The sequence below is a fragment of the Anser anser genome (assembly GCF_964211835.1).
Source record: "Anser anser genome assembly, chromosome: 3".
NCBI classification, from domain to species: Eukaryota; Metazoa; Chordata; class Aves; order Anseriformes; family Anatidae; genus Anser; species Anser anser.
The window spans coordinates 68217027-68244516 of NC_139722.1; the positions used below are offsets into that span (position 1 = coordinate 68217027).

The 27490-nt window shown below is 37.0% G+C and overlaps 1 long non-coding RNA gene across 2 annotated transcripts; it reads right to left on the minus strand.

Annotated features, from left to right (window-relative positions):
- Positions 1-3810: 3810 nt before the first annotated feature.
- On the minus strand, positions 3811-27490 carry LOC310895993. 2 transcript variants are annotated; one of them, XR_014581109.1, is made up of 6 exons: positions 26696-27490; positions 17780-18093; positions 16378-16543; positions 7756-7839; positions 6264-6355; positions 3811-4411 (listed from the first exon to the last, which is right to left on the minus strand). It is a non-coding gene; the product is annotated as an uncharacterized lncRNA (long non-coding RNA). The 2 variants fall into 2 exon arrangements; XR_014581110.1 differs by lacking the exon at positions 26696-27490 and having other exon boundaries at positions 17780-18253.

Below are 27490 nucleotides of genomic sequence, written 5' to 3' on the forward strand. Positions count from 1 at the left end.
AAAGTATAGAATCTGGATGAAGAACCCATTTTCTTTGTACTAGCAAAAACCATGGATGAGTGGATGATTGAGCTCATGGTGTGCAGAAATGCCATTTGCTTTGCTAAACAAGCAGTGTATCATTTGTGAACAGAAACTGGGGGTGGTGTGTCCTGGTCCCAGTGCCCTGGAAAATGAGAGTCTCATACATAGAAAAGGATGTCTCCTGGGCTGTCTCTGCAGAGATGAAGAAATAAATGTCTGATCTTTTACTAACTATACTACATCTAAGTTTTAGAAATCAATAGGAGCAGAGAATGATGCTTCACATATCTAGCTGTCTATAATGATTCTTACAATAGTCCAATCACTTTCTTTATTAATGAAGTAGTTTGAGTTTTGTGCTAGGCAATAGAAGTATGAGGGGCTGGAAGTAAATAAGACAAGGAAAAAAAAATCACTGGTGAAGGTAAAGTAGGTTAAAAAAAAATGACACTGCAAATGGAGAAAAAAAGAATGATGGAAAGGCAAGAAAAAATAGACAAGGAATATAATGAAATAATACTGACAATACATTTTCATAAATCTATAAATATTTTGTAGTAAAGATTTTAAATGTCAAAGTACTTTTTCTCTCTAGAAAAACAATGAGTATTAACTAAAAGAGGGAAAGAAAAAAGTGAGAAGATCCAACATAAGGGAAAATAACATTGGGAAGAACAGAAATTGAAATAATTTGTGAACAATATTACACATAAAATGACTTAAAAAACAAAGTGTATAGTGTAACGTTTAATTAAGGAGCCTAAACTAGAGGTGCTGTGTTTTGATGCCTTTTAGAGACATCAAAACAGTTGTGAATTTTTTTGAGGCAAGATTTGTGGGAGTGGAAACCTCTTGGAAAAACCTTTTAGACATATAAACAGTCTAAGAAAACCTAGGGGGAAAAATATATATTTATTATTATTTTAATTCAACATAAATTGATATGGTGGGTATCGCTGAAGGACTCAGAGCCAGAAATGTCAAGAATATGTTGGTGTTCCCTAATACATACCAGAGCATACAAGCTGCCTGCCCTCACCCAGCTTTGGTAAGGGTGTCAGTAGCCTCAGCCTCCCCCTGTAGCAGACTTGCTGATACCACCATGGAGGATGGCATCAAGGATGGAGATGTGTGTTTGTACAATTCACAATAGCACCAGAGAGCCTGAAATACAGGGGCTTGGGAAGTCAGTGGGGACATGCCCGTGGAAGCTTCGAAACACCCACCAAAGAAAGGATCTGATTTTTGCTCCAGTGAGTGTTGGAACGGAAGCACCAACAATGAAATCATTCTGGGCAGATTTCCTCTGCTGTTTCTGGCATTTTCATTGCAGGTCCAGCCTTTTCCAGTCTGAAATCTTTGCTTCTGTTTTTGTCATGTGGTACTGGTTAAATTTGCCTCAAATGTGAAATTTCTTTAGTTCATTCTCAGGAGAAATTTGCTATGGTTTTGCTCAGTCATTTCCTCTTACTTCAAAAGCATCTAGATATGTAAAGCCTGCACTTTTCCCCACTTCTCCCTCAGTTTGTGAACTCAGACAGCTGAAGCAGTGAGATTTAAGTCCCTTTTTCTTGTTACAGTGGCAGAATATAGCATTGTCCGAAGGATATCTCTGACCTGACATTTTTGCCTACCTCTGCTTTTGTCCCAAATGCACTGCAACTCTAAGGATCTCCAAGCTTGTTGCAGGTGATCCAAGGTGCTTTGAGTACAGCTCTTCTGTGAATTGATCCACTCCCTGAAAAATGTATCAGCTTCGAGTCCACTTTAAAATACTGAGACCAGCTTTGGCTGAAAACAGCAGGTTTTATGTCAGTAGTGCAGAGGCCGAGCATTCAATTACAAAAGCAAAAACACCATTTCAAAACACACCCCTTAAAGATAGACAGATAATGAGCTGAAATTAATCTCTTTTCCAGGCTCTCTTTTAGGTCTGTTCTTCACTGCCTTAGTGAAAGGCTGTTCTGCCTGGAGGCAGCCTGGGAAGCTGCTCCTCCAACACACAGGGCTCTCACCTATGCTAATGCTCCCAGGCCACCTCCTTTCTCTGCTGTGATCTCCTTCTTCCTCCTGCCTTTTAGCGCTCAAAAGCTTCCTCGCTGCTTTGTCAGTCATTCTCACATCCCCCTCAGTTCATTTGTGCAGTGTTCTGGTTTATATGTAATGTTTGAGAACCCTGTTTTTAAACCTTGCTCCCCTTTTGCAGTTGAGTTCCCAGAAACATGGTGCAGAGGAAGTAGTACAAAATCCCCTTCAGAGATCTCCAAATCACCACTTTTATTTCACTCCTTAATTTGTCCTTCCCGTGCAGCTTGAGCAGAAAGCCTGTTTATCTATTTAACTTCTAAAACTGCCAGTGTTTTATAAATGCAGTCTGAGAAAGATACATTCTACATGCAGCATGCCAACCCACACCCTTTGGGTCACTGTCAGATTCTCAGGGAGACTTAGGTATTGCGTGATAACAATGTAAATGATAGCCTTCTGGCATAAAGTACTTTTTCTAAATTCGTTTTCCTTCCCTCTTCACTCCCTCTGCTTTTTCCCTCAGTTTGATGGCTGTTACAGCAACCAAAATTGAAAGAATATTTTTCTTTACCATATCTAAGTCTTACATTCATGTACTGTATTATTATTATTATTGGGTTAAAATCAGCATCTTTTATTGCTGAAACATACGCAGTTTTTAACTAGGAAATTTCTGTAGTGACGTTTTCCAGAAGCTGGAGGACACACTGTAAAAAGCACCATTTGATATGGATATGTGCAACAATTTTTGTGCATTTCTCAGGGGTATTGACAAACTGACAGCTAGCATCTGTTACAGATAAGATACTCTTAAAGGCGTCCTGAAACTGATGCTTAGCAGTATTTCACCACTACAATAATATTCAAGTTTATTTATTTATTTATTTGTTTTCCATTTATGATCTGTCATTTTCATTGGCTAAACCTTCAGCTGGAACAGCATTTGTGTAATTTAGGGAGGTACTCTTTATTAAAGAGTATAGCGATAGGGCAAGGAATAATGGCTTTAAACTAAATGATGAGAGATTTAGATTTGACGTTAGGAAGCAACTCTTTACTCACAGGGTGGTGAGGCACTGGCACAGGCTGCCCAGAGAAGCTGTGGGTGCCCCATCCCTGGAGGTGCTCAAGGCCAGGCTGGATGGGGCTTTGGGCAGCCTGGTCTAGTGGGAGGTGTCCCTGCCCATGGCAGGGGAGTTGGAACTGGGTGGTCTTTAAGGTGCCTTCCAACCAAACCATTCAATGATTCTATACCTATTGATATATGTGCCTCCTTTCTGTCTGGTCTTTTGCAGGCCAACACTGTTTGAGAGACTTTTCTTCTCATATTGAAACTATAGTTTCAAAGGAATACTTTTTTTTTTTTCTGCAAACAATTTTCACTTTTTGAATCATCATGGAAGAGAGTAACAGCTTAATTTATTGGTTTGTTTGTTTGTAAATGTATTTATTTATTTATTTTAAAAGTCCCTCTGGCAGAAGGAGAAATATATGCTGAATCAATGCACCATACTCAGAAGGAATTGATTTTATATGTTACTTCTGTAACACTGTTATGTCTGATGACTCATTTTCCAATATTTTAATAATTGGCTTGATTAATAATGAGGGGTAAATTTTTATAACTAGTTTTTAAACCATGTGTCTTTTCTAGACAACAAACTTATTTTGTTCCTCCCAAAAACTTTAATTCCTTAATTCTTCAGGATAAACGATGCAAGGGAGCCTTGCCCCCCCCCCCCCCCCCCCCCCGCAAAACAAACAAACAAAGAAAAGTTAGAAAGTTTGGTTTTGAACAGTGAGACCTTTGCTGCAGTCTGAAAAGAAGTGAGCTATATCTGCCTTTTCACATTCACAGTCCAAAAGGGGTATTTGGAGAGGAAAACCCTCTCAGTATGGTACAATTCAGTGTTGTTGTTTGTTTGTTTGTTTGTTTTTTTACCACCATACTTGTCTGCCTCTTATAATCACAGCTGAATCAAATTATTCACATGGCTTCCTAAAAATCTATTCTTTATTGAACTGAATCTGTGAAATCCCTATTCACAGCCTTCAAGTTCTTCTGAAGCTCAATCTATTACCTATCAGCCCGTAACATATCATGGCACAGTAAGGAACTGGCAGGAGGTGAAATAAAAGCTTAACTCACTGACATGTTTGATGTTCCTTCTAAATAAGGCAAATAATTCCTCTGGCTTCTTTTGAGTCTTTGATCATTTTTGAACAACTTTGTGGAAAAACATAGGGCTCTTGCAGAATTTCAGCTATAACAGCATTTCCTGAAAAAATCCTCTGTAAGGTTTCCATAGTCCTATGCAATTTTCTGTTTTGATCTCTCTTCTTTATCTGATGGCTGCCTCTGAGGGGAAAAGAGAGAGAGAGAGAGAGAGACCTTTAATACCAAATTATATTAATTATATTCAAACCTCCAAATTCCTGCAGAGAGATTCCATATGTTCTGTAGCTATCCAGTCACTAGTTCTTTTTTCCATAGCGTACATTTTTCTTTCATTAGCAGGTACCCGTTTGTATCTTCTCCATTTCCAAATTTAGGGATAATTTTTAGATTCAGTTGCTGGCACCCTACTTATTTTGATTAAAAACTCTGAAAAGTCAGAAAGGCTTTTTAGACTAAGCTCCAGGGATCAACAGTGCATTTTCATTTTTGTGACTTGGCTCTGGAAACTCAGTAGTACTTTCATCCTCAGAAAAAGTTTGTCTTCATTTTTACATGTCCTATTATTATGAATGACAAGGGACATCGGAGCATTCAAGTGGGTTTCAAGCAATGTTATTAAGTTCTCAGCTGATTAAATGCATATTTAAACACTAACTTACAGCTTCTGTTCTGTATGTAATTAAACTTCCTTCTATCAGATGTTCTTATGTTGAGACTCACTCATTAGCCAAAACAGTGAAGTGTATCGAACACTTTAAGATAGCAGTGAGCACTGAAATCTTATGGCTATCCATAATGCCCATAGAGTACAGAGCTAGAGTTCCTTCCATTCAGACACAGAGATAGATGCTAGCTGTACTGAGCAACCAGCTAGGTAATTACCTGTGCTAATACCCAGGAATCTGCATGAAGGTCTGCAGACCAACAGAAATACTTTTGGCTAGCATATGTATCTACAGGCAGCTTGAGATAAGAGGATCCTGGAAATGTGCACTAATGAGGCAGCCCATGAAGTGCAGGAAGACTATTCACTCATACTGATCTACAATTTTTACATCTACTAGATGGTAGCTTCTTGCCAAATTACTATCACCCCACAGCACCAGCAGCTACTGTAACGATACTAAGTCATGGGAGACTACATGTCTTCTTCATGTCCTCTTAGTACCATCCTCTGTATATTTATCTCAGAATGAAAATGAATGCTCAGATGTTGTCATGACTCCTGGGACTGAAGTCCACTAAATAGATATATCTTTGATAAAACCAGGAAAACAGGAAAATGTTGGGCAAAAGAATCAGACTGTGATATGAAGGCCATGGGGAACCAGCATGTCTACAATGGCTGCTTGCTCAAGAAAAGAGCCAGATATTTTGCTTTAAGAAAGGAAATCTGGGACTCCTCTTCATCTAGATCTCTCTTCAAGACCTCCATCAAGATCTTCATCAAGTTCTGCTGGCAGCGGCACCTGCTAAGCCCTCTTGGCCCCTCTGGGGGGTCGCTGATCGTGCCAGCCTGCCTGAATTCAGCTGTCAGCTGGGTTTCTTCTCATGCAGTTTTTGCATTTTCTTCTTGTAGCTTCTATCATCCACATCATAATAAAATAAGCCTGTACTGCGCTTTTCATAGTTTTTTTTTTTTTTCCTCTTTAAGAAGAAATGAAGGTAGGATCTATGTGACTCCAATGGAGTTATTAAAACCAATAATAGAACAAGCAGCAAAATCAATCTTGAAAAGTTTTGTGGGTAAAGGAGAAAGGATGAATGCTACATAAGGATAATACCTGCTGATAATAGACTTGTGGAGTTTGTACACAGCTGATAGCTGCTCATAGCTGCTTTTTATGCACATCTAGAGCCATTCTTTAGCAGTAAGCATATCCATAGCAATCATAATAGCCCGCACTAGCCTGCCAGCCAGCCTGGCTAACATCTGGTGCCAGAAGGAGATATGATTAATTTTAGTTTGCTCTTCAGAGGTTGTGCAATGAACTGTGTGTTTGTGTGGATGTCAGAATTAAATGCACATTACCTCCTGTCTGATCTTCACAAACCAAGAGCTGCAGGACTCTCCCCTGCAGGAGTCTCCTAGGTAAATCATGGAGGACCCTGCCAGTTTCATAACTGCAACAAATGTTTACATTTTCTGTGAATAGGTAAATCTAAATCCAAAAGTACATTCAACAAGTAATAGAAAACTTTTTTTTTCCCAGAACCATAATATTTGTATTTTTAATATTCAATAATATATGTAGCATTTCAGACATGTTCTGATTGCTAAGTATTCGTAAAAATAGGGAGTTAAAATATTTACTGACCTGTGTGTTTAAAAAAATTAAAATCTAAACATTACCTGTATTTTGCTGCTTGACTTAAACATAAGAACATTATTTGAACAGTTCTAACTTTAATTTTTCCTGGTGTTACATCATATGAACCTTTCCTGTGCTTGGTCTTCAGCTTTAGGTGATTATTGTGGTACTTGATTCTATCCAACAGCATAATATAACATTATGTTTTTCTGCAATCTTATGAAGAAAACAGATAAAATTAAATATTTTAATATTATTTATTTATTTATTTTTACACATCTTTCTATTTGATAGCTCAGGGTAGTAATTACTTAACTGGATCTTGGTAAATTTTATAAAGAGATTAATTACTACTTTTTAATAAAATAGTTGCAATGTCTGAAACTTGTCTCCACAGAGACAATGATAATATCATCCATCTCCTGGTTTGTGGGAGACAATAAAAAGTTAATTTAATTGAACTTGGCCCACAGATTTATACAGCAGAAGTAATTTCAGAAAAAATTAAACCTAGCAGGATCTTTTCAGGGAAAAACATTCATTTCATCAGAAAATATTACTTTATGAAAACCATAACTTGTAATGAGAAAAAAAAATCATTAGACTTTTCACATTAATATTTTTACAAGTCTTCATCTTCTTAATATATCTGTCTTTTCTTTCAATAAAATAATTTTAAATGTAAACTAATTACACTTTATTCATATTTAATTGTAATGGAAACATTTAAAAGCAAAAATTGAAACAATGCTTTGAAATTGCCTGATTTTTTTTTGACATAGCTTCTCTTTCATGTAATTTGTTTTTGACTTAAAATCATTTTTAAGAATAATTAGATAAGATAAATACTTTACATCTAGTGAATTAGCATAAGCATTCACAGAGCACCTTCAAAAGAATAATGAATTTAATGTTATATTAAAAATGATGATTGCATAGGAAATTGAGTGAAATCCTAACTAATTTTTTCTTTGTAAGTAAAAGTGTACTTTTATGGTAGTAATTTCTTACTCTCAAAGGAAGATGTCTCTGTGAAGTAGAAAATAAAAATTTCCATTTAAAAGTACTTGTTCTTTGGTGAGAATCCAAGGCAACTGTACATAAAATGATTTACTGGGTCAAGATGAAATTGAAGAAAATGAGGGTATGCCTTATATAATCTTTTTATAATCTTCAGTAAACATCATAAAGCCAGTCCAGTAATCTACTTACTCCTTAGCATCTCTGATTTGATTTTCCTCTGAGGCAGGGTTCTAGGCAGTGAGGACAAAAGTGCAGCTGCACAGTTCCATGGAGCTGAAGAAAAAAGGTATTTTCTCAACTTTTCCTTCCCCCAAAATATTAGTTAAATCATGATGATTTGCACACTTAATCTCAGAGAGAAAATAAAGCAAGTTTCTCTATAATGTCTTTGATAGGGCGATGTGGAAGGTCCACCTATTTATTGTTTTATCTGAAGCTCTGACTGAAAGGGATAAGAGAGATTACTGAAATGCATTTGTCATAGCTGCACTGGGCTTAATATTTAGGGAGTGGGAGAACAGTGGGGCCTCCCAACCTAGAAGAAAGAGTATGAGAACTGAAAATACTGAAAGCCTAATAGTACTTCCTGACATCATTCAGGTTTCCAAAATGGTTTACTATCATGTTAGATCCTTTCTCGTTTGCTGTCACAGTAACAGACAGCAGAAAACAAGGCAATATTTGCCGTTAGAAACGCCCTCATTTTAACGTCTAGAAGGATGTATGGGGTTAGAATCAACAGTTTTCTATCTTGAAAAAAGTTGAATATTCACCAGTCTTTGATCCACCATACTGTATTTGATCCTATTCTTACAAGATCCAGTTTGTCAGAGGAAGTCTTACAATTGATTTATTGAATTCAAAGTAGTTGTGGGGTGGGAGGTGAGGGAGGTAGAGTTAAGAGAGGAAAGTCTTCTGTTTGCAGCCAGGCAAGCAAAATTAGTAATAATAATTTATCTTTCATGGTAGCATGTATGGGTGTATGTTTGTCAATGTGTAAATGTTCATACACAGAACAGTCACCTTTTAAACCTGCCCACACACTTTTCCCAAACTCAAGACCAGTAAAAAACTTGTGCCATCCCACATTTTTAAGAAGTGTGCACCACAGGGTTTCAGAAAATGAAGTACAGGTAAATAGAGTGTAGAACAGGACTTGAAAATGTTCTCTTCAAAGACGGTATAAGGTGTATAGTATGCAGCTATGCAAACGATGTTAAAAGCTGACTGGTGTACACTTCGAGATAATCTTCCCCGACTCTAATCTTCCATCTGTATCTTTGTTACACCCCAAGCCTAAATCACCCTCTCTTATTCACAGATTCACAGATTTCTCTAGGTTGGAAGAGACCTCAAGATCATCGAGTCCAACCTCCGACCTAACACTAAGTACTCCACTAAACCATATCCCTAAGCTCTACATCTAAACGTCTTTTAAAGACCTCCAGGGATGGTGACTCCACCACCTCCCTGGGCAGCCCGTTCCAATGCTTAATAACCCTTTCGGTAAAGAAGTACTTCCTAACATCCAACCTAAAACTCCCCTGTCGCAACTTTAGCCCATTCCCCCTCGTCCTGTCACTAGGCACGTGGGAGAATAGACCAACCCCCACCTCTCTACAGCCTCCTTTCAGGTAACTGTAGAGAGCGATGAGGTCGCCCCTGAGCCTCCTCTTCTCCAGGCTGAACAAGCCCAGCTCCCTCAGCCGCTCCTCGTAAGACTTGTTCTTCTTATCTGAAGATTCTTCCTGTATTTTGCAAGTAAATTACTCTCAGCAATTAGCTGCATGAGCAGGTTTGCTCTCTGGTGTTGATATCCACAGGGCTGCACTTCTGAAAACTCTGAGCTGCTGGTCTTCAGCAGCTCTGGACCACATGAAATTATCTGTTAGTTGTACAGAAAGGAAATGCAAAGCTTTTAGCATCTTAGCTACACTTTTCTCCAGGAAAAAACAAAACAAAACAAAAAACTATTAGTATAATCCATGTCCTACCATTTCAACTGTTCTCTACTGAATTAAAACACTTGCTCTGGCTGCTTTGCTGCTTATGTCCGTTTTTGTTGTTGTTGTTTGTTTGTTTGTTTTCTTCATTTTTATTGTGTCCTTGAGTTACTCTCATGTATGTGACATATTAGGCTAAATAAAGTTCTCTGTACAAAAATAATTAGATTTCTGTGCAGTAAGTGCTGCTGTCATTTACAGTGCGTAATAAAGTATTAAATTGGCAGAAATTTTGAATTAAAGAGAAATCTAGTTTTCCACAGCAAATTTCTCAGGTTTCATTTGTTACTCAAGAATAAAAAAAGAGGAAAAACATCTGGATCATACAACAGTTTCACTTAAAATAATGAACACATCAACAACAACAAACTGCTCCTTTCCCAGTCACATACTGGAAGTGAGTGAGAAGCTCAGCCCTTGACTGAACTTTTGGAAATATTAACACTTCTGTTATTAATGTTAAACTTGAGTTTCATGATCACTTTGGATTCACTCTGGGTATACAAATTATCTGCCTCATGAGTAACTCCTATCTTCAACACACATAATTTCTCTTAATTCACAAATTCAAAAGTTGTAATTTCACAAGAACTCACTGTGATTTTTGCTTCTTATATACTTTACAATACAGGTTGAAAGATTTTCCTGAAGTAATTTTGAGCTAAATGCTAGATGAGCTATTGCCAAACAGAATATTGACAGTATCAATATCTAGCCAAGGGGAGTCCTTACCTGATGAAGGAAAACATCATATGGGACTGAGAGTCACCTTTCTGGTATAAAAATGTTTTAACAGTTAAATGGTACTTAGAGATCTAAACATTATTCTGGCAGCTTCCCTCGTCAGAGATTATTAAACAAATCAAGATGTTATTGGAGAAAGGGGAGCATAGTTTTTTGTAGATTTATAATTCATGAAAGGATGGGAATCAAAAAGGAAGAGCAGATCAATTTTATCAATAAAAAGAGGTTGTCAGCAGAATTTCAAAGAGATCTTTTGTACAGATGTATGCAAAAAAGATCTGAAAGGATGTAAATAGTGAAGGGATAAAATTTACTTTTAGAATTAAAAAAACTATTAAAAGGTAAGCTGACTTGAAAACTGAAAACTGTGCTGAGTGAGTAGACAATAAAATTAGAGAAATTCCGTCTAACTCCCTAGAAAATACTGTAAGTGGGGGAAAACAAAAAACAAACAAGCCACATCCTAATTCAACATAAAGAATAATGGACAGTAAAATAACTGTTCTATTTAGGAAGGAAGCTTGTGGTCAGTGCAGACAGTTCTGTGAAAATGTTACTTATTTTTGTAAAACAGCAAATAGAGTAACATGGATGAGTAGAAAGGGACTAGAGAAGAAACTCAAAACATCATTACACTACTGTAAGTACCTATGGTTCAACAGATTATTCTTCATAATCCCCATCAGAATGACTGTATGGCAAAATAGGAAAGCCATACGGAAGAGCAGCATGAAATTGACTTCTAAGGAGATTATTTTTATTAATAACACTTCAACCTGGTAACACCACACCACATGCTGGAAAGGACAGGAGTCTATAAAGGAATGGACGACAATGAGTAAGTGATGGGAATGCTTCTGCACTGTTTCTCAAAATACAAGAAGGGAGGGGTAACACAGAAGGCTTGCAGGGAAAGATAGAAAATACCATCACGTATAGCTTACGCATGTCTTGAAAAATTTGTGCTTTAGGTTTTTTTTTGTTTGTTTGTTTTGTTTTGTTTTAGATCAATTATAAACATATCCAAAGAAAAATGAGTCCATTTCAAGGATCACATACCTATTCTGTCTATATGTCAACGCAGTGGTCTGAATACAGCTTATACCTCAGAAAGTGCTGCTCAGAAATGGTCTTCATTCCTATACTTTCTACAGGCATCATCTTTGCTGTTGCCAAGGACAAGATACAGTTTGTGACTGGCTTCCTGCTTGGGGCAGTGACATTTTTACCTCTTTGTAGTATGTTCAAAAGCAGCAAAAATATTAAATCATGTTTTAAATTTACAGTATAGCTGCTCATAGTTGCTCTGCTGGCTTGTAAGTTTAATTCTAGTTAGGGCACAGAGTATTATGTATGAAAGGAAAAATCATAGGCAGACACAGCTGCCCATTAGTGTCAGCAAGAGCAGGATATGAAATAATATTTCACATGGCAACACACATAGCTCCAGAAAAGCTTTCTTATTTTCACTGCAAGTACTCCATACCACCACGGAGAAGCTTAAGGAAATTACAACAGGGAAACAGTCCACCCACTAACATCTGTTCATAAAAGTTAGGAAATGGTCTGCTGTAACACAGGTAAGGTAAGAATTACTCTGGCATCTCTGAATTTATAAAGAATTTATAAAAAATATTTTTTTTTTTTTTGGCACAGCATCTGCTCTTTACTCTTTGACAGTAGGAAACATCTAATAAGTTGACTCAGAAATGATGGGTTAGAGAAATTAAAGACTGTCCTTGTATCACAGCTATTAATGAAGAAACATATATTACTAACAGTAAAACATTTCTGTAAAACCAGACACTTTTTAGTTTGGGGCCACCTTATGCCTCAAAGAATATCCAGGTAAACACAGTTAGATGAAGGGGATAGAGAACATGCTCTGCTGATGTTTGCTTTAAAGAGTCTGTGGCACCAGGTCATGGTAAGCAGGAATATTGCTCCACTTACCAGCTGAGGACAAATTTATATGTGGACTTTTGGAAGACAGCATATGAAAACAGTGAATGGTACTCAGCGGAGTCTCGGGGGATACCTTTAGACACAACACACACAGTTTCCTGCAAGATAGATAAGTCTTTTAAAAATTCTTTCAAATGTAGTATGAAGTTCAAAACAAGTGCTGGAATGGCCCTGACAAAACTTTAGATGTCTGTGGCACATCCGCTTTCTTCACGAGTTAAGAGGGGAAGAAAATTAGGAAGAAGGATTGTGCAATTTTGTCCCAGGAGCCTTTGTGGCCTCTTAAGCTACATGTAGCACCCAGGTCCTCTTAGGATATTGGTATTGCAGAACAACGCAAATGACAGTTTAGTGCCAGTTATTTCTGTTGTGTTAGCAACTGTTCCAGGGCTGTATTTCTCTTCTAGCCCCTTCCTCAAGTCCAATTCAAGCCTATAGCAGTAATCCAGTCTTGCTATATGAAACATTGTGGAAATGAGTGGCCTGAACTACTAAATGTACCTTTGCCATTATTTCATTATAACTTAATTTTATGTTCCATTACCCAACAAAACTGAAATCCGATTTAATAGGATTTATCTTAACCAATTGTTTTTGCTAGATGAAAAGATTCAGACCTAGAAAGTAAAGGCTCACTCTCCAGGAAGTGGCACATAATTTAACATTTAGGAAGTGATTTAAGGTTGCAACTGTGCTCTCTAACCAGCACTGTCCCTATCTTAGCATAGATTTCTCTTCAATGTCAAAAAGTCTGTAGAAGTTCTTGCTCAGACTGCCAGCATAGCTACCCAGAGAAGTTGTACAGAAAATAAAGCTGTATATCACAGTATGACCAGGAGATTGGGAACCATTAACCAGGAAAATGCTTAGGCTTGGCTGATGAGAATGGGAACTTTTACTGGTTTACTGTTTGTTAGAACAAGTATGACAATAGGCAGTGGAACACGTCAGCTAAGAAACTAGAAAAACAAAATAGTTTAAAATATCCTGTCAATAATAATTTTAAAAAAATAGTGAAATTAGTTTTCCCATAATACTGGAAATGGATTTGAACTGGTCCATTGAAAGTCAGTTTGCTCTGTGTTTAGGACTCAGTCAGTTTGCTAAATCACATTTTAGATACAACTCTTCATATGTCATCCAGCTGTTGTTAATAATCTGGCCAGCATGAAACATTTTGATCATATTGGAGAAAGGAGATGGAAAACTAATTGAAGAAGAAAAACATATTCATTCCACCGGGGAAATAAGGGAGGAAAGAAATATTAGCTTTTGTGCTGTCATTCTCTGAGCCTCCAATTTTAATAAAACAGATGCTTTATAAACAATCAAATTTGAAATGTAGCTCAAAGATTAGACCTTTGTGGTCTTCTCAAAAATAAAATTAAGGTTAACAGCAATCTCAGATTAGTCACATCCTGAATTCTTAACATAAAATAGAAATATGTTATATTATAGACACTAGTAAAGTAGATATAAAATAAATTACGCAAACACAATTTGATACTTATCATGTAGAAACACTAATTTCTGAGAAGCAATTCCTACCATCTATGAAAATAACTGTTTCTGTCTAATACCAATACAAATTCAGATTTACATAAGTGCACAGTAACAACATGTATTTTCTGTTAGATGCCTGGGGATGTTCTTTGCCATTCCAGCAGTATGTGGGACTTCTGCTGAATGCAAAGTCAAGGTTCAAGCCCAGAGTGTCACACACATGCTTTGAGTTGTGCTGTGCCTGCAGGTAGATGCTATTGATTCCCAGGGGACGTGGGACCAACCCTTAGGGAATAACTAAAATCTGACACAAGAGTACTGATGGAAGAAATATCTTCCAGGTTTTAGAAAACACTGAAAGAAAGTTTGGGATGAAGTGCATGGTTACATACGTTAACATGAATTGGAGGCTGTAGTGGAATAAAATTGGCCTACCATGTGTGAAGTCCTAAACCCCACTGAAATCACTGCCTTGTGTTATTGATGTGAACATGTATGACACTCAACATCTTGCTTATGGGCAAAGCAGAAATACACATTACGTATATCTACTGAAAGCTAAGAATGTATTGTTTTTATAATGGAAATCTTCAGGACCTAGTCATTCAATCAGTCCAGATCTGGCTGTTACACAAAAATAAAGAATAACAATACAATTGGAATTCCTATACACATTCTTCTTAGCTCCTACCCCTTTTCTGGGTGTTAATGATCCTCCTCCCCCTACATGTCTGGGTCCTGTGGTGGTGGATTCAATTTGATGACACTGTTGCCTTGTTACAGTGAGTTGACAGCACCTTGAGTTCTTTTCTGGGAGGAAAGTGGTGTTAATTGTGATAATTTCTTCTTCCTCACTCTAGGATACACTTGAAGTAATTTCTGTGTTTGCTATCACACTTTTAAACCTCTGCTCTTTCTCGCTTGATCTGCAGCTCTATGTTGCAGCTACATTTACTACATATGATGCCTTTTGCATTTGCTAGATGCTAAAACAATCATTGTCTGGGTCTGCAGTTTTTGAGTCCCTGTGAGTTTTTTTTTCCTCCCTAACTTTGTCTTAATTTTTTTTAAATAAAAAAGGTTGTGTTAATTAAATCCCAGATTATTCTCACACACACACACACAAAAAAAAAAGTTAAATACCATCCTACAGTCCTTTGATACTAAAATGAAAGTATCTTGCTGGAAGTGAATAGAAATCTGTATTGTTAGACTTTTAAATCACACCCTTTTGACTCAGCTGGGTTCTGGTGGAACAAGAAAGACTCTTTATCCCATATGCAAGTGGTCTGTGGAACCTATGTTTTTTTTTTTTTTTTCTCCTCATTTTTCTCAGGTAACAGAGATGTTGGGACTAGTTGGCAGGAGTGTTTATGTGAATCTGCATTCTACTACAGTGGTTTCTAGAGAAAGTCTAGAAGTGTTTTAACTCAAAAAAAAAAGTTATTATGTGAAAAATAGAACTTATTACTTTTTGAATACCACAAACTGCAATTGAGTAAGGAAGATTAAATGGAAATTAAAATTAAAGTTATGAAATGTACATATCTCCCTCACAGTCCAAGTGCACGTCCTTGTTTCTAGGGAGTTACACAGCAACTTCTACATAGCAGATATCTTCCACCTAGAGAATTTCTTTCTCTAACTTCAGGCTTTCTGCTTCCTGTCACTCTTTCCAATCCCTGAGACTGAGTCTACATCAAACTGCTCTAGATAGTGCTCCTGGGCACTGGGACTCAGTCATTTGTGATGTTAAACTGCTGGAGTGGTGGATGTTTTTGCTCTGTGTTGACCAAGGTTATACGCGACAAATCACAGATACATTACCAGAGCCAGCACAGCCAAAGACCATTCCCAGAAGATGCACTGGGCTTGGCCACTCTATTTTGTACAGTCAAAGAGCCTAATAGTGAAAAAAAAGGGCTGCTCCATGCCAGCTGAATGCAGTGCCAGAGAACGATATCACAAATATTAATAAGGACTTAATCTCTCCAGAGACTTTCAAGTCTCTGCAATCTCTTATCCTTGCTCTTCCCACAGGAGCTAGGGGATCCAAACTCCACATTGTGCCTCTCTCCTCACTCCCTCTCCACTCTGAGCAGCCTTCAGGGAAACAAGGAAATCTTTCTCCAGTCTAGGAACTCCAGTCTTTTTTTTTTTTTTTAATTTGCCTGATAAAAATGTGAACAAAAATCAAACAAGCAGGTGCCACTCTTTTTTTTTTTTTCCTTTTTTTTTCTTTTCTTAATCAACATTAACGGCAAGTAGTATGGATCAACTCTGCAACACACAGAGACTTTGCAGTGCATAGCTCATGTGCCCAAGCTTACACAGAGTGTTGGCTTTGGATAAAATAAATTTTCTCCCAGTCTTGGTAGACATGGTATGAGGAAACAGAGAAGGGCAAAAGAGGTTTGCAGCATTGGGTATGATTTGCCTGCTGGGATCATCTCGCCATAGTTTTCCAACAACAAAGCTTAAGGTACAGACAGTGTTTTAGTCTTTCCCCCTACTCATGGCAAGTTGAGAACAGAAACATTGGGTTTAAATAAATCTTTAGATTTGATAATGAGTTATTTGTATAAACCTTACTGACCTGTGGTATATAAAAGGTCAGCCTAGATGATCTGATGTTCCCATCTGTCTCTTCTTTCCGTGAGACTAGAAGGTGACATTTTCAAAAATGTTTTGTTCAAGGTCTGTTTGAAGCACAGATGAAATCCCCTTGTGACATAACTCTTCCAGCAGTTCTCTGAACCAACCTGCAGTTGTATCTCAGATGATTATCATAAAACACACGTCTATTTCAGATTAATATTCAGTTAGGTGAGAGCACATAGCAAAAGGAAAGGCCAACACTCCTTACTTCTCAAATCAGCTACCTTCTGTGAAAGCTAAATAACACTTTTTTGGGTCTGGTTTCTGAACAACTAAAAAGGGAGCCTATAATAAAGAATTAATTACAGAGGACTTCCTTAACATGACTTCTGAGAATATGTATAGTCATATTATATTAATTTTTCTTTTTTCCTTTCCTCTTTCCTGAATCTGGACTGACATTAGTGAGCATAAAAGGACTTTCATTAAAAAAAAAAAAAAAAAAAAGAGGGAGAGAAGGTTTCTTAACAAAAACTTAAAAGTGGGAAATTTTGCTGCTGCTGTAGAAGATCAAGGGTGTATACCACATTTTAAAGAACAGGAGTTTGTAGTTATAAACTGAAAACAAGATGAACTGGTGACAGAACTACCTAGACACAAGACTCTTTAAAGGACAATGTAGTTATTCTTCAGGGGAAAAAAATATTAACCACACTTTTAAATTGTCTTGGTTCTTTCTCTTGCTTATACATTTATTTCAAGTTAATTGAAATAACTTCTCTAATGATTGAATGAAATAAATACAAACTTTTTTCTTGTACTGAGTTTAGGTTCCCAATCAAACAATAAAAAGAGCTAATTGTGCACATCTTGACACAGAAAATAGGAAAGATTTTTCCTATGGTAGAACTTAATCTTAAAGAAGATATAAAGCAGAAAGTGGAAGAGGAGTTAAAAGGAGAAAAGAGATGAACTGAAAAGTCATAAAGGAAAGAAAAGATAGAGAAAGCGAGAAACTGAAAGTGAGAGATTTTCATTTCCACAAAAGAATTCAAGCACCTACATGAAAACTGAGGAAGAGCAGTACTTTAGTAGTGACATGAGAGAACAGACTTTTCAGGCCCTAGGCATACTGAAATTGCAAAATTTTAAATAGTGGATATATTTTCCTCACTGTAGATCTAATGTTGAAACCTTAAAAAATATCTGAAAAACATGATTGGACAGGTCTGCAAACAGTCTCAAAAAAGTCATGTGGATTCAAACTGAGGAACTGAGTATTGTGGGGAAAAGTTTTACTGGAGGTATTATTAAATACAAATTAAAAATATATATCTTTGAGAGCAAAAGAAAAGAAAGATAAAATTAGGTGAGAGAAATCCCCACACCAAACATGTTACCTGTGCAGCAACAGAACAAGCTGAACAGTAATGTCCTCTCTGGCTCTTCTGACAACATGTCCACAGGACTAATAGACAGGCTGCTGCTACGAGAGACAAATGCCTCAGATGCCTCAAATCTTCATATATACTGAGTGATGGTGTTAAGAAAAGAGGCAGAGTGGCTTGAGGAAGCTCTTCAAGCCTGCTCTAACAGGAGCACCAGGAAGGCTGCAGGCAATTTAACAGTGAATGCTTTTGTGCTTCTGCCTGAAAACAGGCTTTGATAGAGCACCAGGGGGAGAGAAGCCTCTTTGAACAGAAACGTTGAACAGCTGGGGAGAAAAAAATGAGTGAGATTAAGCAGGTGACAAGAACAGCAGACTGAGTCACACAGTACTTAGAGGCTTATATCTGTACAGTTATCCATACACCTCCTCAGTTCGGCTTGGTAAATGTCTGCCATCCTTACCTACTTCTATGACCACCAATGATAATGTCTTCACTGACTTAAATGGCTTTTACTTATTGAATTCTAAGAGATCTTTTTTGTTGTTGTGAGTGTCTCTGTGGGACATCCTCCAGAACCATGGGGTACTTAATCTTTGATATTTTTATATGGAGGAAGCAGAAAAGAACCTAGTTTGTATTGCAACACAGAAAAGAATACTTATCTTGTGTACCTTCAGAATCTGAGGAGTAATTTCACACTGTCTGGAACAAGTTGCAGAGGATCAGACATGAATTAAGAGCTACAATAAGAGGAGATATGGACTGAATGAAATACAGAATTAATCTAATTAATCTAATTTTATAGAGGGGACATGGCCATCCCAGTTGTTTTATAAAGTTGGTTGTTGATTTAATATACATTTAGGTTGAATACCCATGAAATTAGACTATATAATTAGGAACAAAAAGGCCTAAACATTAAAGAATTTCCTGTTAGACTCATGAGCTAGAACTGAAACGTGGTATCTGAAGCCTAGTACTACAAAATACTTGTAAATCACAGCAGCTACAACATATAAATCGTCTAAGAAGAATGAAATTTAAATATTGACTAACGCAACGCTTAAGCTGCCACTGTTCTTAAAATTAATGTAATTATGCCTACATCAAAGGGACAGAATGCAGAAGTGTTGGCACTCTATGCCATCTCCTGAGGATGCTTATCAGGTCTGCAGGACTGCTGCTAGAATTAAAAAGTTGACTACTCCTGCTGATAGCTCCTGAAGGTAAACATCAATAACTTAAACTAACACTGACTAGAAAATAAAAGTGAAATAACTTTCTTAAGGTGTAAGTAACATACTCAGAAAAGAATGTATAATAGACATGTCCTCAAAGCTATGTTTATTCCCTTGTGTTGTCTTAAACCGTTTTGTTTGTTTCATACTGGTTTCTTAAATTTTATATATCTGTGTCTGTATTGCTCCATGATGAGATTTCTCTCTTGCTTATATTTCCATGCTTACTCACAGTTTTCTAGGATTTAACAAGATACACTGTCATTCCCTTGAAATCTGAAAGATTTTGAGCTCACAGCAGAGTTCCCTCTCAATTTGCTTTTTAGCACTCTGTGCATAAAAAGAGACTGATTTCCAACAGCCTCGTGGGGCTATTTGTACTTATTTAAACTGGCTGAAAAATGGTATTGATTCAGAATAATGTAGAAAACTAAAAAATGTACAAGGCTGTAGAGGATCAAACATAATGTCTGACATTTCATTGAGCTTTGTAACCAAGAAAGACATAGTTGCTATTCCTCCATATCTATAGAAACATCAGTCACTGTTCTTCCTGCAGAGTATTGACTAAAAATATACTTTCCCAGTGAAACACAATTTAGCAATAGCATGTCATCAGATTGACTTTTACCATTTGATTTCTGATTCCTAAGGGTAAAATATTAGTCTAGAAAGTAGTCAAAATTGTGTATAACCCTGTGCACCACTTTAACCAGGAATCATTCTGAATTACTGTGGCCAAAACCAGAGAATTTTCTAAAGTCCTGTGTTCATTTTTTGCTTTAAGCTACGTATACCTCCAACACTCTTGAAGTGAACAGTGTGAGGAAAGAATACACGACTCCGTTGATATAAACATTCATTAATGACAAAGAAGGAAAGTGGCAGATATAGGAAACATTCACCAAACACTCTAAACATGACCACCACCACCAACAAAAAAACAACAACAGTGAAACCATAAAAACAATTATCCAGGTATGTAATTTCAAAGTTTAGTTTCAAAGAAAATTTATCTGAAACTGAAGTCAGTGTTCATGGCTCTGATTTCCATGTCAAAGTTTAATGAAGGGAATTGTTATATAATTCATTTTGATAACTTGAAACTATAAATAAGGAAAGAGCTGATTTTATTGCTGATTATCTTTTTTTTTTTTTTTCTTTTCCTTTAAAATCACTGCTCTCTATTGCTGTCTAGGTATGCATGTGCTTAACTTTCCTGGTAATTTCAACTATCAAAATGCCCTGCACAAAATTGGAGACTAATTTTTATTACCTTTTCATTGTTAAAAAAATATTGAAATGTCAAGAACAATGTCCCCATTATACTGAAATCATATCACTTCAGTCTAATTCTGTTTAATAGTACATTTGAGTTACATTCAAAATGACAGGACGGAGGCAGTAATGTTGGTAAGGACAGAAAAACAGGATATGCTTTTCCTTACTTCGCGTTGTCATTCTGTTCTTGTTGTAAGAGTCTTTTCACATTGCTTAATTTTTCTAGTCCTGAATTTCCCCTGGTATGCTCACTGAATCATCACCTACATCTTTGAGAAGATTTAAGGCAGAACTAATGCAGCTGTACTTGTATGACTTGAATGGTGAAACTGGAGACAGACTAAACATCTGCAGGTTGACCACCTGCTATGAAGAGTGTGTACCACAGTGTGAGGTCCAAACACAAACGCAAGCCACACTCGGTGGAATTTACAACTCACACCCAGCATTGCTGCAATTCTGTGTGCCTTCTGCTGTATATAACTACACACGGAAGAAAAGATATCTCTTAGCTCTAGAGCAGTTAGACTACCTACAGTCTCAGCCAGCTGGAGGCCTGGCCATGCTCCATAAAGGACCTCTGGCTCAAGACTCACAATGTACACCTAATCCCTTTGGCAAGCAAAGCAGGCAGATTTCAAGGAGGAATTTCTAAATTGCAGATGCAGCACGTTGAAGCCTCAAAAAGTTAGAAAACTCTGAGAAGGAAACAAACAAACTAGCAAACCAGCAACAGAAATTCTGTGTTAAATTTCTGATGGTTTATATCACTCTTACTGTAAATCCTGGAATTAAAATCAAGACCAAGAGTTAAAATGTACAAACTCCTTTCCATCTTCTTGATTTGGTCTACTGGCATGCAACAACAGAAGAGCTTCCTTTTACATATGGTGATATAACTTTTTTTCTTTACCCTGTTAACATTTTCCCCATCCATGGCATTAAATAAAGTAGTATCATATTCCTCTTACAAGTACAAACTATTTTATTTCACTGGGGAAAAAATAAATTAGAAATGAAATGCTTTAAAAGCCTGTTAATTTGAGGATACCCAGCTACAAAATAAGTACGTTGCTCTAAATCCAAAAAGGAGACTAGAAAACAAAATGAATATTATTGTGAAAATTGCAACAAACAAGATATGCTGTTCACAAAATAGAATGGTGCTCACAGTTGCATTCAGATAGTGCTCAGCTTGTTGCAGGTGGTAAAGAGAAAAATACTAACTTTCATAATGGATTAAGTAGCAAAGAAATGGAGCTGAGTTCAGTTTTAGGAAAAAAAAAAAAAAAGACCTTATATAAACTGCAAAAATTATTTTTTAAAAAATTTGCTGTCCAGGCATAAAGACACTCTTCATCTTCTTCCATTATAACAAACCAGGCAGTTTAGCTTTCCTTAAATATTAAGCTTGCTTAATTTTATCTAATTTGAATGTCAGAGCAGGAAAGGATAAATATTAATCCTCCATTCATTGAAGTTTGGATGTGAGAAGGAGAATACATATTGCCTACATATGACATGACTACTGTTCTGCAAATCCAGTACAATGATCCAGGTGCCTGTCAACATGCTATTCAGAAAGCTTATGTTAAAAGTTTTTAGAGATGAAAATGGTTATGAAACTGTGCATGGATATTGATTTTCTTTCTGATGGCTTACTGACAAACTACACAGAACTGTTTTTCCTGATTTAGTTTTAGTTGAGATCGATAGGTACTGTACAAAATAAATAAACAAATAAATAAGTAAATAAATTAATAAATGATCACAAAAATAATAAAATTAATAAAATGATCACAAAATGTGCAAAGAACTTACAACTTAAATCAAAGAAATAAAAAAGCAGGTTAGGAGTGTTGGGAAATATTAAATAGTTAGCTGTTTAAAAATCTTAAGATGCTGATAAATTGATACTTGAATGATATATATATCATGGATAATTCTTGCTCCATTTTCATAATTACTCATAGCACAGAGAATAATATGTCAGTGGTTATCCCCTCCTAGCTACAAGTAAGTATTTCTCTGTTAATACTATTAGGAAAGTAAGGAACAGTTGATGTTACTGCCCAGATATTTTTGTTATTTCACTTTAAAGGATGTGCAAAAGTACCTTTGCTGGGCTATTCCTTACAATGGAGACATCCCAGACATTACTCTTCTCTAAAGGCTGTCAGCCAGTGAGCAGTCATGACAGAGTCTGCCACACAAATAATAATCCCTGCTTTCACTAGTTTTTGTTAGATTAAGCTGTTATTTTTGAGCAATCTGAATCTTGTGGTATTTTGAATACCTTGATACTGGAAGTATTTTCCTTACCTCTTCCATTTTGAATTGTACTGTTGTTTCAAATTTTGTCTGTAAGGCACATAAATATTTTTCTTCACATACCTTCAAATAATGAAATATCTGCCCTGGTCATCCCTCTGTTGTGGAATGCAAATTATTTTCAGTCCTACACAGATATATGAAGCTTTATAAACTGGACAAAAAGGCAAAGCTGTGACATGGTTTTACCACATAACATATTAAATCAGTGGAAAAGAAAATTCATCATATATTGCTTTTGTAAAGAAAATGATATCAGTTGTTCAGAAATCAGTCTTTCCTGCTTTGTTGCTCTTCCCTGTATATAAAATTCTTTGTTACTTCACACCATCTTACTAGATAAAAACAAGAATTGCTTGATTAGACTTCTGTCCCCCTACTAAGATAGTCCTGGGGCTGAAGTGGAAAACCAAAAGCTGATGATATCTTTGAGTATTTTCCTAAGATACATTTTAAGTCTTTCCAAAGATTTAATGATTTTTTCTTATACTCATATTTCAAGAACATTGTTTTAATTTGATGTTAGGCACAATGAAGCTTAAATATTTTGGTTGCTATTGAAAACTTTTATATGCCTTCACTGTATAGTCCAAAACATTCCCTCTAGGATATTCTCAAAAACTTGGTTCACAAAGAATAATTTATGTCTTTGGAGCTAGTTTTCAATCTGTCTACCTTAGCAAGTAAAAGTAAAGATAATAAGGCAGTATGACTGAACATTTGCTTTTCACTTTTAATTTTCTTTTCCCCAAATCTACCTTCGCATCTCCATTTCAATGATGCTGTATTATATCTACAAAAAGTATTATTCAGATATCCATTAGAAGACATTTTGCATGAGTGATGATTGTCAGATATACAACAATGAAATTATAGGCACTGCAGAACATATGAGGTGAGACAGCCTCCCTGGGAGAGAACCCAGTCCAACCCCCATGCACAAACCACAGCAACCTGCTAGCAGGTTGGTCACAACTGCGTCCAGTTGGTCTTTGAATATTTCCAAGGATGGAGACACTCCACACTCTCTCTGGGAAACCTGTGCCACTGTTTGACCAACCTCACTGAATAAAATAGCATTTTCTTCTGTTTAAATGGAATTCCTGTGTCCATCATCTCTTACCCTGTCACTGGACACTACTGAAAAGAACCAACCCCATCAGGTATTTATACACACTGATAAGATCCCCATGAGCCTTCTCTTCCCCAGACTGAACAGTTCCATCTCTCTAAGCCTCTCCTTATAGGAGAGGTGCTCCAGTCCCTTCATTATCTTTGTGGCCCTTTGCTGGGCTCTTCACGTCTCTCTTGTACTGAGGTTCCCTGAACTGGACACAGCACTCCTCACCAGCATTGAGCAGAGGGAGACCACCACCTTCTTCACTCAAGACTTTTCAGGGCTTTTCACCATATCAAATAGTGTTTTAAATTAGTTTTGTTTCACAGGATGAATATAAGTCACTAAATTAGACTATTCTTATTGATATTCCTATTCATAGTGCTAGATATACACTTTTTTTTTTTTTCCCAGTAAAAAAAAATAATGTTTTCCTTTATTGTTTGGAACAAATTTCGTTATCCATTTCTCCTAACACACTAATAGAAATCAAGAGGAAGATGATGAAGAATAGTGATTATCCCATAATAAATTAGAAGAACCCTAACAAAAATCACTTCTTCTATGCTCACCATAATCATTCAAAAGTTGTTGTTGGACATAAAATTTATATTTCTTTTTTTTTTTTTTTCTCATTTAGAATTTAAATTTGACCTTAATTAAATGAAAAGCAGCAAAACAAACACAGTGTCCTGGATGGCTCTGCTTCAGTGGACTTCTGTCCCATTGAATGAACCAATGGTTGCAATAAATGTTAAATTAAATTTTTTTTAAAAATTCTTCTGTTGCTATGCAAAAATATAGGATTTAAATTGTGGATTTACTGTTATTATTTAAAGTTTTTTAAGTAGAACATAAAAGAGGGGTACTAGAAAAATTTCCCAATTAATCCAACATTTTTCACAGAAACAAAACAAAGCAAAGCAAAACAAAGCAAAGCAAAACAAAACAACAACAACAGCAACAACAAAAATTGTCAACAATATTACAGGAACTTAGTTTAAACACATTAGTTTGACATCCTCCATATTCTTCAGAAATCACAGAATACTGTTGCTGTGTCCTGTTTGGCCCATCAATTTTTCTTCAGGTATTTCAAGGTTCTTTTAGCCCATGTTAAAGTAGGGGGTGTTTTTAATCATAATGATGAAATGGAAGTAATCCACATACATAAATGTATGTCTCTATATCCCTATTTTTCTATATACATACATAACTCTTTGACGACGTTTCAGAAGAAGAGCTCTGAAAAATGTTTACTACAATTAACATGTTCCTTTGAATATTTTAAACTGCTGATTTAATTTATGTCTATACTATACTTCACATCTTGTGCACTTACTTTCACGCATACTTCTTAATAATAGAGCCTTTCAGTACCTGTGATACAAAATGATCCAGAAGTTACTCACTGAATTAGAAATCAAAGATATATATGTACAAAGACCCCCAGAATTTGGTTCTATATAATTAAAGACAAATTCAGAACTATACAAAATTAAGTTATGATTTAAGGTTATAGAGCTTTTGAAGAAATCAGCTTTGTACAAATAATCTGATGCCAAAATTTAAATATTTATGAAAGGATGACTAGGCACTTAGCTCATTATTGCTTGTATATTTGAGCTTCCTTCTGAAAAGTTATTTTGCCTCTTCTAAGTAAAAGCCAAAGTATGCCTCTTCTGGGAATTCAAAGTTCTTACATACACGACATTCAGCATTTGTTCTTGTTATTGTTGTTAATTCATTCATAAGTGCAACAAAGAAAATGTCTTAAAGGAAGTTTCTTTCTATAAGCACTCTTTTTTTTTTTTTTTTTTTTTTTTTCCTAGGGAAGTAAATTTTCCCTGTGAGAAACAGATGAGAAAAACTGTACTTTTTCCACAGGAAAGATAAATCCACACATTTTATTATTTATACTCAGTTGTCAGTTATTCCCATTTACATGCAAGTATTTTATCTGCATTGCAGGTTGCCCCGATCACTGTGAGAATTGTGCCTTTTGATTCTGAGAATGAGTTATTAGTTAAGATAATTGTTTTTACCACATATTTTTTCATCTATGTGAATAGATGGATTGAATTTCAAAAAGCATGGAATGTTTATGTTCTCTGTTCTGCTTGGTATAAATCCAGTCTCCTGCAGAAATTATTAGCAGTGAAGTTACTCGGTACCTTGTCATTCCCATGTTGGTTTCAGTCATAATAATAATCTACATTACTTGTCGAGGAGAAAGTAAGAGCTCTCTATATTAAATGGAAATGATCTTTTTGTTTTATAGGTAACTTTGATACATGGCAATAAATGAATGCTTCGCACAACATTAAATTACCTTAGATTCAAGAAGAAATACTTAAAGAAAAATAAAGTGCAGTAAACGTTTGTTATTTTGAAAGGTTCTGAATTAATGACTATGCAAACTTTTTTAGAAGAATAGATAATTCAGAAATGAGAACCATCTATTTTCATCATATAGTTTTTACTCTCTTGACATCAGCAGTAGTCATGGTGTATCTCTGCAAAATGCATCCTCCATGGTTCTACCTGGACCTTCTTCCTGGCAGTAACATCTGCTTTATTGCCAAATGGACCCACACATGCAGCATGTGGATCCACCTAGGAGATCATAATGTCCTTGTGACCAGTAGCATTTCGGCAGGCCATATGTAAACAGTCTTTCTAAGGAAAGCTCAAACACTGATAGTTACATCACAAGCTGGGTGGCTGTGGTGGTTTTACCTTGTTGGGCAGCTGAACTCCACCACAACTGCTCTCTCACTCCCCAGCCTCAAAGAGAAAGGGGGAGAAAATACAATGAAAAGGGCTCCAGGGTTGAGATAAGGACGGGGAGATAGTGATGGGCAAAACAGACTCAGTGTTGGGAGATTACAGAAATTTATAACTTATTGCTAACAAGCTAGAGAAGTGAGAAACAAAGAAAACAAACTAAACTTCCACCTATCCACCCTCTTCCGTCTCCTCCCCCTGGGTAGCACAGGGAAATGGGGGAACAGGGGCTGCGGTCAGTCCCTAATGCATCGTCTCTGCTGTTCCTTCATGGTCACTCTGCCCATGCTCCAACTTTTAGTCCCTCCCACGGGATGCCGTCCTTCCTGAACTGATCCTGTGTGGGCTGCCCACAGGCAGCAGCAGCTTTTCAAGAACTGCTCCCACATGGCTCCATACTACGGGGTCCATCCATCAGGAGCAAGCTGCTCCAGCACGGGTCCCCCACGGGCGGCAGCTCCCCCCAGACCCCCTGCTCCTGCGTGGGCTCCTCTCCACGGGCTGCAGCTCCGGCCCGGGGCCTGCTCCTGCGGGGGCTCTCCATGGGCCGCAGCCTCCTCCAGGCCACATCCACCTGCTCCAGCGGGGGCTCCTCCACGGGCTGCAGCGTGGAGATCTGCTCCGTGTGGGACCCATGGGCTGCAGGGGGACAGCCTGCTCCACCGGGGGCCTCTCCACAGGCCGCAGGGGAACTGCTGCTCTGTGCCTGGAGCACCTCCTGCCCTCCTTCTGCACTGGCTTTGGTGTTTGCAGGGCTGTTTCTCGCTCCTCTCCCAACTGCTGTTGTGCAGCTTTTTTTCCCCAATCTCAAATCTGCTCTCACAGAGGCCCAACCAGTGTCTCTCCCTGGCTCAGCACTGGCCAGCAGTGGGTCCCTTTTGGAGCCAGCTCCATCTGGCTCTGATCTGACATGGGGCAGCTTCTGGATTCTTCTCACAGAGGCCACCCCTACAGCCCCCCACTACC